This window comes from Cannabis sativa, chromosome 2, assembly GCF_029168945.1.
Source record: "Cannabis sativa cultivar Pink pepper isolate KNU-18-1 chromosome 2, ASM2916894v1, whole genome shotgun sequence".
In the NCBI taxonomy this organism is placed as follows: Eukaryota; Viridiplantae; Streptophyta; class Magnoliopsida; order Rosales; family Cannabaceae; genus Cannabis; species Cannabis sativa.
Window position 1 is genome coordinate 43,796,347 of NC_083602.1, and position 9,572 is coordinate 43,805,918.

The window sequence follows — 9,572 nt, forward strand, 5'->3', positions numbered from 1 at the left end:
TTACCAAATAGACTCATAAGGATAATTTAGTAGTACTTAATCCAATTCCCTGTGGTTCGACCTCACTTGCGTGAGATACTACTTGATACGTACACTTGCGTAATAAACAGAATTTTCGTAACAAGTTTTTGGCGCCGTTGCCGGGGAATTGTTTAAAGATTGATATTACACAAAATTATACTAACTTCTACTTTGGTATATTTTCTCTTGCTGATTTTTCTAACCTTTTTCTTGCAATATTTTCTTGATCTATTTCAGGAATCATAAGTGTATGCGCCATCAAGGACAAGCAGTGATATTACCAGTTGATCCCGAAATCGAGAAAACTTGTAGGAGAAACCGAAAGAACAAGAGGCAAGAGGGAGTTTCAAAGAATCGCTGAAACTTCAGACATCATGGCTGCCAATGCTGCAAACAATGGAGGCAATAACGGTAACAATGGTGGCGCAGTAGAAGATCAAACTAATGGCCGCAGCTTGAGAGATTACATCCTCCCTACTCTGACGGGAGTGCAGTCATGTATCAGGCCACCGGCAGTGGATGCAAACAACTTTGAGATCAAACCTGCCATACTTCAGATGGTGCAGTCTTCAGTTCAGTTTGGTGGCCTCCCTTCTGAAGATCCTAATCTGCATCTTTCTAACTTCATGGAACTTTGTGAAACCTTTAAAGTTAATGGAGTTAGTGATGATGCTATTCGACTGAGACTGTTCCCATTCTCTCTTAGAGAGCGAGCCAAGAGTTGGCTAAACTCCTTGCCACCCAACTCTATCGCCACCTAGAATGATCTGGCAACGAAATTCTTGTCAAAGTTTTTTCCTCCAGCCAAGTCTGCAAAGCTGAGAGGAGAAATTAATAACTTCTGCCAACAAGATAATGAATCTCTCCATGAGGCTTGGGAGAGGTTTAAAGATCTGATCAGAAAGTGCCCTCACCATGGTATAGAGAAGTGGATGCTGGTCCACAACTTCTACAATGGGTTGGTAGGAAATACAAGAACTTTAATAGATGCTGCAGCTGGAGGAGCCTTTATGAGGAAGAGTGCTAATGAGGCTTATGATCTATTAGAGGAGATGGCTCTAAACAATCAACAGTGGCCAACTGAGAGGAGTCAATCAAAGAAGGTAGCTGGTGTGTTAGAGGTCGATGCCATCACCAAGTTGACAGCACAGGTTGAGGCATTGACAAAGATAATTGCAGGGCAAGCTAAACAAGCCCAAGTTGTGTGTGAGTTATGTGGGGGAAGCCATCACTTTTCAGAATGCCAAGCTGATGTGGATGATTTGCCAATGGATGAAGCTAAAGCCATTGGAAACTATTCACAGAACAACAACAACAACTATGGGTTCAACCAGGGTAATAACCGAAGAAACAGTGGGTTCTATCAGCAACGAAATCAGAACCAGAATCAGAATCAACAGTTTAATCAGCAACAAACCTCTGGTGGAAATTCTAGTTTGCAGACAGATTTACTGCTTCAATTCATGACTGAAACTAGATCTTCAATCAAAGACCTGCAGACACAGATGGGCCAACTAGCAACTCAAGTAGCAACCCGTCCTCAAGGGAATTTGCCTAGCACAACTGAAGTAAACCCCAAGGAAAACTGCAAGGCAATTACCCTGAGAAGCGGTAAAAATTATGATGGTCCTGAAATGCCACAATTAGTGAATGGAGAAAAGGAGAATGAAGAGAAACCGATGTCGACCCCAACACCCACTCCAACGAAGACTACTGATAGTCAACCACAGCCACAACAGTCTCCACCAACTAATATAGATAATCATGTGAAAATACCCTACCCTCAGAGGCTCAGAAAGTCAAGCTTGGACAAGCAGTTCACCAAATTCCTGGAAGTGTTCAAAAGACTTCACATTAATATTCCTTTTGCTGAAGCTTTAGAGCAGATGCCAAGTTATGTGAAGTTTATGAAGGAAATCTTGTCAAAGAAGAGAAAGATGGAGGACTATGAGACAGTTGCTCTAACTGAAGAGTGCAGCGCCATCCTACAGAAGAAACTCCCTCCTAAACTCAGAGATCCAGGGAGTTTCACTATTCCTTGTACTATAGGAAAAATTGAGGGAATAAATGCACTGTGTGACTTGGGAGCTAGCATTAACTTGATGCCTCTATCGGTGTTTAAAAGACTGCAGTTGGGTGAAGCAAAGCCAACAACAGTAACTCTCCAATTGGCGGACCGATCACTAGCCCATCCTAGAGGAGTCATTGAGGATGTGTTAGTTAAGGTTGATAAGTTCATCTTTCCAGCTGATTTCATCGTTTTGGATATGGAAGAAGATAGCAATGTCCCAATTATTCTTGGGAGACCATTCTTGGCAACTGGCCAAGCCTTAATCGATGTTCAGAAGGGTGAATTAAAGCTGAGAGTCCAAGGAGAAGAAGTGGTCTTTAATGTGCTAAAGGCTATGACGTACCCAAAGGCAAGTGATAACTGCTTCTTTATTGATTTGATTGATGAAATGGTGAGTGAGAAAAAGCTGCTAGATGATCCTCTTGAACTAAGTCTAACTGAAGATGAATTGACGGAGCAAGAAGGACAAGAGGTCATGGGGTATGTGAAGTGGCTTGATTCCTATGGGCCTTTGAACAGAAGATACTTTGAGGAATTGGGAGCGGTTCCAAAAGAGCTGAAGCCATCTACTGAAAAGCCCCCGTAACTTGAATTGAAGGTGCTTCCTAGTCACTTGAGGTATGAGTTTTGGGTCAAGATAAAAAGCTGCCAGTTATTGTTTCAGCTTCTCTCTCTGATGTGGAAACTGATAGACTTTTGAGGGTACTTCGAGCTCATAACAAGGCCATCGCTTGGACACTAGGAGATGTTAAAGGAATCAGTCCTTCAACAGTGATGCATCGAATTCTCATGGAAGACAACGCCAAACCAACTATTGATGCTCAAAGAAGACTCAATCCACCCATGAAAGAAGTAGTCAGAAAAGAAGTAGTTAAGTGGTTGGATGCTGGAGTTGCTTATCCTATTTCAGATAGTAAGTGGGTTAGCCCGGTGCAAGTGGTCCCGAAGAAAGGTGGAATGACGGTGATCAAGAATGAAAAGAATGAGTTGATTCCTACAAGAACAACACTGGTTGGAGGATCTGCATCGATTATAGGAAACTCAACAAAGCAACAAGAAAAGATCACTTCCCTTTGCCCTTCATTGATCAAATGCTAGACAGATTAGCGGGGCAAGAATATTACTGTTTTCTTGATGGATATTCTGGATACCACCAGATAGCTATAGCACCTGAAGATCAGGAGAAGACTACTTTCACATGTCCCTATGGTACCTTTGCTTTCAGAAGAATGCCCTTCGGCTTGTGCAACGCCCCTGCCACTTTTCAAAGGTGTATGATGGCTATCTTTTCAGATTTAATTGAATCTTGTATTGAAATTTTTATGGATGATTTCTCAGTGTTTGGTTCTTCCTTTGATCATTGTTTGGAAAACCTGGAAAAAGTACTAACAAGGTGCGAAAAGTCTAACTTGGTGTTAAACTGGGAGAAGTGTCACTTTATGGTAACAGAAGGAATCGTTCTTGGGCACAAAATTTCAAAAGCAGGAATTGAGGTGGATAAAGCAAAGGTCTCAACAATAGAAAATTTGCCACCTCCAGTTTCTGTAAAAGGAGTGAGGAGTTTCCTGGGACATGCTGGCTTCTACCGCAGATTTATCAAGGACTTCTCTAAAATCTCAAAACCTTTATCGAGCTTACTTGTAAATGGAGTTCCATTTGAGTTCGGAGAAGATTGTTTAAAAGCTTTCAAGATTTTAAAGGAGAAATTGATTACAGCACCGATAGTAACTTCACCAAATTGGGAACTGCCGTTTGAGTTGATGTGTGATGCTAGTGACTATGCCATTGGAGGAGTTCTGGGTCAAAGAGTTGACAGAGTATTCCACACAATCTACTATGCTAGTAGAACTCTGAATGATGCTCAATTAAACTACGCCACTACAGAAAAAGAAATGCTGGCAATAGTGTTTGCTTGTGACAAATTTCGACCCTACCTAATTGGAAATAAGGTAATTGTTTACACAGATCATTCAGCAATCAAATACCTTATGACCAAGAAGGATGCAAAACCAAGACTAATTCGGTGGGTACTCTTACTTCAAGAGTTCGACTTAGAGATAAAAGATAAAAAGGGCACCGAGAACCTGGTAGCAGACCATTTGTCAAGATTAGAGCTGCAAGAGAGTCAGAATACAAAGGAGGTACAAATAAATGAGCAATTTCCTGATGAACAACTCTTTAGTGTGAGGGAAAACCTGATGGTACCTTGGTACGCTGACTATGTTAATTTCTTGGCTGCAAAAATAACTCCACCCGAGCTTTCGCGTCAACAATTGAAGAAATTCTTTTCTGAGGTGAAACATTATTATTGGGAAGAACCAATCCTCTACAAGCACTGCGCCGATCAGATCATAAGGAGATGTATTCCTGAAGAGGAGATGTATTCTATCCTAAATCACTGTCATGCTTTACCATGTGGGGGACATTTTAGTGGAAATAGAACAGCTGCAAAGGTGTTGCAAAGTGGATTCTTTTGGCCAACGCTATTCAAGGATGCCACTACTTTTGTAAAGGCATGTGATCGTTGCCAACGAACAGGTAATATCTCAAGAAGAAACGAGATGCCTTTAACAGGAATTTTAGAAGTTGAATTGTTTGATGTATGGGGAATAGACTTTATGGGTCCTTTTCCTTCATCCTTTAGCAATCAGTACATTCTTTTGGCTGTTGATTATGTGTCTAAATGGGTCGAAGCTTCAGCTACACCTCAAAATGATGGAAAGACAGTTCTCCGCTTCTTACAAAAGAACATTTTTACTCGGTTTGGTACTCCTCGAGCAATAGTAAGCGATGAAGGGAGCCACTTCTGTAACAAGCAGTTTGAAGCACTCCTCTCAAGATATGGTGTTCGACATCGAACTGCTTTACCATACCATCCCCAAAGTAATGGCCAAGCTGAAATCTCTAACCGAGAGATTAAGATGATTCTGGAGAAAACAGTGCAAAGATCAAGGAAAGATTGGTCAAGGAAGTTGGATGACGCACTGTGGGCATACAGAACAGCTTTCAAAACACCGATTGGCATGTCCCCATATCGGTTGGTGTTTGGAAAGGCTTGTCATTTACCGGTGGAGTTAGAGCATAGAGCTTTTTGGGCCATGAAGACTCTCAACATGGAACTAAAAGCTGCAGGGGAGAAAAGACTGTTACAGTTGAATGAGCTAGATGAGTTTCGGAACGAAGCCTATGAAAACGCCAAGATATACAAGGAGAGAACTAAAAAGTGGCACGATCAAGGTCTAATACGGAAAGAGTTTCAACCAGGACAGCAAGTGCTACTCTTCAATTCAAGGCTGAAACTGTTTCCTGGAAAGCTGAAATCAAGATGGTCGGGGCCATTTACGGTGGTCAAGGTGTTTCCTTATGGAGCGGTGGAGTTAAGAGGTGAAAGTCCAACAACTTTCAAAGTCAATGGACAAAGGTTAAAGCTCTACTTGGGAGGTCAGTTTGACCAAGCCAAGTCCGCCATGATCCTGGCGCCACTTTGAAGTGCAAGGCTCAGCGTCTAGCTGCATGACGATAAACACAGCGCTTCTGGGAGGCAGCCCAAGTATTATTTTGTTTTGATTGTTTTGTTAGTATTTTCAATTTTTAGTTTAGTACCAGACATTATTTCTTTTTAATTGAATTGTGAAAAGCGTGAAAAAAAATATATATATATATATTTTTCGACCTGAAGCCCAGAAGTCGCGACTAGCATTAAGCCTAGTCGCGACCTATTTCTCAAGTCGCGACCTCAGTCGCGACTTGCTAATTTTCCAGAAAGGCCTGAATTTTCCTCGTTAGCTAGTCGCGACTAGCCTTTGGCCAAGTCGCGACTTGCTGACCAAAATTCTATAAATTCACACTTTCCCCCTCATTCAACCCTACACAAACCAAATTCAAATTTCAAAATCCTCTCAGCCGACCCTACCCTATTTTCCTCTCAAAAATTCAATTTTTCATCTCCAATCTTCAATCTTATCATCTTTTCTCAAATCCCTTAAATCCAATCTAATCAAAAACCCAATTTCACTCAACAATCTACACATATCATCAAGACCCACACCAAAGAATACCCAAATCCAAAAAAAATCACCATTGTTGTCACCCTCAACCTCAAGCTTTCAAGAACATTCAACAATGGAGGTGGAGTAAAGCGTTTTCGGGTTTGTAAGTATCACTTTCTTCATTCTTTCAAGAATTTGATTAATTATTTTGAGATTTTGAGTGATATAATTTATGTGGTGTAAAAATATTGATGATAGTGGGTTGATTATTATTGTATTGTGGTATTGAGTGGTTAGGAACATTGATTGAGTGAATTTTTTTTATTTTTGGGATAGAGGAAATTTAAGGGGAGGTGCTGCCCAATTTTTCTTAGAAAAAAAAAAAAGGAAAAAAAAAAAGTTTCAGAAAAAAAAAAAGTAATTTCGAAAAAAAAAAGAAAAAAAAGAGAAAAAATGGCACCAAAGAGGACTAGGAATGTTGAGGAAGGATCGTCTTCGAACCCACCACCAACGGGTTTTGATAGAACCCGCTTTGGTAGTATCGAGGCTCACAATCGCTTCGTAAGGTTGAAGAATAGAGCCTATATTGAAGATAGGGGTATTGAATTCCCAGAAAATCCATTGAGGCGCCAACCTCGTTTTGAGACGATCCGAGCGCAAATTGAAAGAATGAAGTGGGGAAGTTTTGTGGATACTCGGGGTCGGGCTAATGTTACTATGGCCTGTGAATTCCTTGCAAATTGGCCCGACCGCCGAAATGGGGAAGTGAAGGTTCGTGGAAAGAAAGTTCCCGCCACTGCTGACGCATTCAATGTGATGTTCTCTGTCCCAGATTACACTAGGGAGGAACAACGCCTCCGAATTATTGAGGAGGAAGAGCAATTTGATATGGTGGATGTCGCGGAGACAGTGGGATTTCCTGGGTTGAAGTTCCATGACAATGATGGTACCGAGGGGTCGCCCAATATTCTGTACCGGTGTGAGCTTAACCCGGTGGCAAAAACATGGCTGTACTTTGTGAGTGCTCGGTTAGTGCCCAACAAGCATTTTTCCGATGTCCAAATGGATCGCCTTAAATATGTGTACGCCATAATGAAAGGGTACAACATTAACATTGGACAAGTCATAAGGCAGAGCATTGACCAAATCGTGCAAGGAGCCACTGGAGGTGGTTTCGGTTTGGTAGGGGTTATCACAGAACTCTGCGGGGCATATGAGGTTCCCCAGTTAGAGTTTGACAACACGGTGTTGCCACTTCGTAAGATGGACATCGCCTTTGTCAACAGGCTGAAAGAGCCACACCCCTATGGGCAGCCACCACCTGATGCACCGCAAGGGCGTAGGCGGCAACGTGAGCCTAGTGTTGAAGAAGAAGAAGAGGAGCAAACACTTCAATTGCCTGGGCCCATCGATCCTACAACACAATACACTCATGCACAGCTGAGTTACATAATTCAGCAGAACAACCACATGCAACAATACATGGTGCAGAGGAGTATCTATGATGAGGGACAAGTTCAGCAACTCAACTCTCTCATCAACAGAATGAACATTGGGATTGATGACCCAAACTACTTGGCACAACCTCCTCGGTTCTATCCCTATGACCAGCCGCCACCACCCAACCCTTTCTGAAAGGGTCTCAGGTAAGTTTCTTCTCTCTGCATTTTACTGTATACATTGGGGACAATGTAATATTTAGTTTGGGGGGAGAGGCTTAAGATTTTTTTTTTTTTTAAATTCTGCACTTTAAATTCTGCACTTTAATTTCTGCATGTTAATTTTCTGTTTTAGTTTTTTGTTTTAGTTAAGGAATGGCAATAAACTTGATGATAGTTGTATACTGCTGATTAGTGTGATGTGATCTGAATCTGTAAAATAACTGTGTGCTTGATTTTGTTAACTCTTTGGATTAGTTTGGATGCTTAGAAACCTGTGTTTTTCTGCAAATACTCAATTTGTGAAAATTGTTATAACTGTTTTACTATGGTTTGTGGTAAGATGGACAGGATAGCTTAGAACTTGCATGTTTATTCTTTTGAGGCGAAATCCTTGATAGTGTTCAATTGGAATATGATTTAGGCATTTGTTGGATAGTTTGAGCCTTTCAAGCCTACCATAATGTGTATCCCTAGTTACCCTTTTGAGCCTTAACCTGTTGAGTTTTCACCCACTGATTTGAAATTTTGCAACCACATTATTAATCTTTGTTCTCACCATGATTATCCATGATATCATAAGCTATATGATTAGTTTGGGGGAAAAGAAACATTTAGTGTGACGAAATAGTGAGAGGGAGAAAAATTTTTTGTAAGATTGAGAAGAAAAAAAAAACAAAAAAATTGTGTAATTCAATGTCACTGAAAAAAAAAAATACTTGAAAAAGAAAAAAAAAGAAAAAAATAAATAAAGTATATGATTTCAGTGATGTTGGAAAATAGTAAATATATCTTCTCTCAATCTTGGTAGATGTGGGAACACTATGGGGTATTGAAAAAGAAAAGTAAGAAGCTTGTGGGTTCTGTTTGTGCGCTTATGATATTTTGAGCCAAAATTGTTTTTTTTTGCCTATCCCTGAATATCTGAGCCATATCACCTAAACCTTGAAAAGACTTAATGATTCCAAAGAATACTGTCAACATTAGTGGAGAGAGGTAAGCATGCAAGCTTATGAGTTATCGGGTTGTGGAACTAATGGAAAGAGTAAAACTCTTATAACAATGTTTCACATTTGAGTAGATTGTTGCAGTTATACATAGTGATTATAATTGAGCATCCGAGTTAATTGTTAGAGTTAGTAAGATCAAAATTCTAGTTTATGCAAGGAAGAAAACAGAGCAAGAGTCAGCAGTGTAGTGATTATCTGATAGCGTAGTTAGTTTTTTTATCTTACTCGGGGGCGAGTAAGAATCTAGTTTGGGGGAATTTGTTAGGTTATAATTAACCTATATTTCGGGTCTTTAAAGTTAGCATTTTCTCGTCTATTGGTGTCTTTTGGAGCAGTTTTACGCTTGATTTTCATTATTTCAGGTTCCCGGGGTGTTAAAGTTCGAATTCAGTCAAATGGCGAAAAACTGGGACAAACTTGGAAAAAATTGGAAAATTCGGTTCCTGAAGCATCAGTAGTCGCGACCTCCAGAGAGCCAGGTCGCGACCCTTTTTCCTGGTCGCGACCCTGGTCGCGACTTCGTAAGTTAGGCAGAAACTCGGTTTTTCGAGTTTTGCCTGTAGTCGCGACCAGCTTAAATGCTAGTCGCGACTATGTACGGAAATCGCAGATTTGACCTAATTTTGATTTTTCACTGAATTGGAGGCTCACCACTCATCCCTATATAAGGAATACGACATTGAAGGTCAGATCTAAGCAAAAACAGACCTAATAGTGGAGGCAAAGTGGAGAGGAAGCTATCTTGAAGACCCGGAGCAATACCACCTTCTAGTTTCTTTCTTTTACCCTTTTTATTCATCTTTATGTTTGTTTTTATTTCTGA

General features: G+C 40.6%; 1 non-coding gene across 1 annotated transcript; it reads right to left on the reverse strand.

The window, feature by feature from the left end:
• Positions 1-836: 836 nt before the first annotated feature.
• On the reverse strand, positions 837-943 carry LOC133035227 (small nucleolar RNA R71). The gene has a single exon (XR_009686505.1). It is a non-coding gene; the product is annotated as a small nucleolar RNA R71 (small nucleolar RNA).
• Between the last annotated feature and the right edge of the window lie 8,629 nt (positions 944-9,572).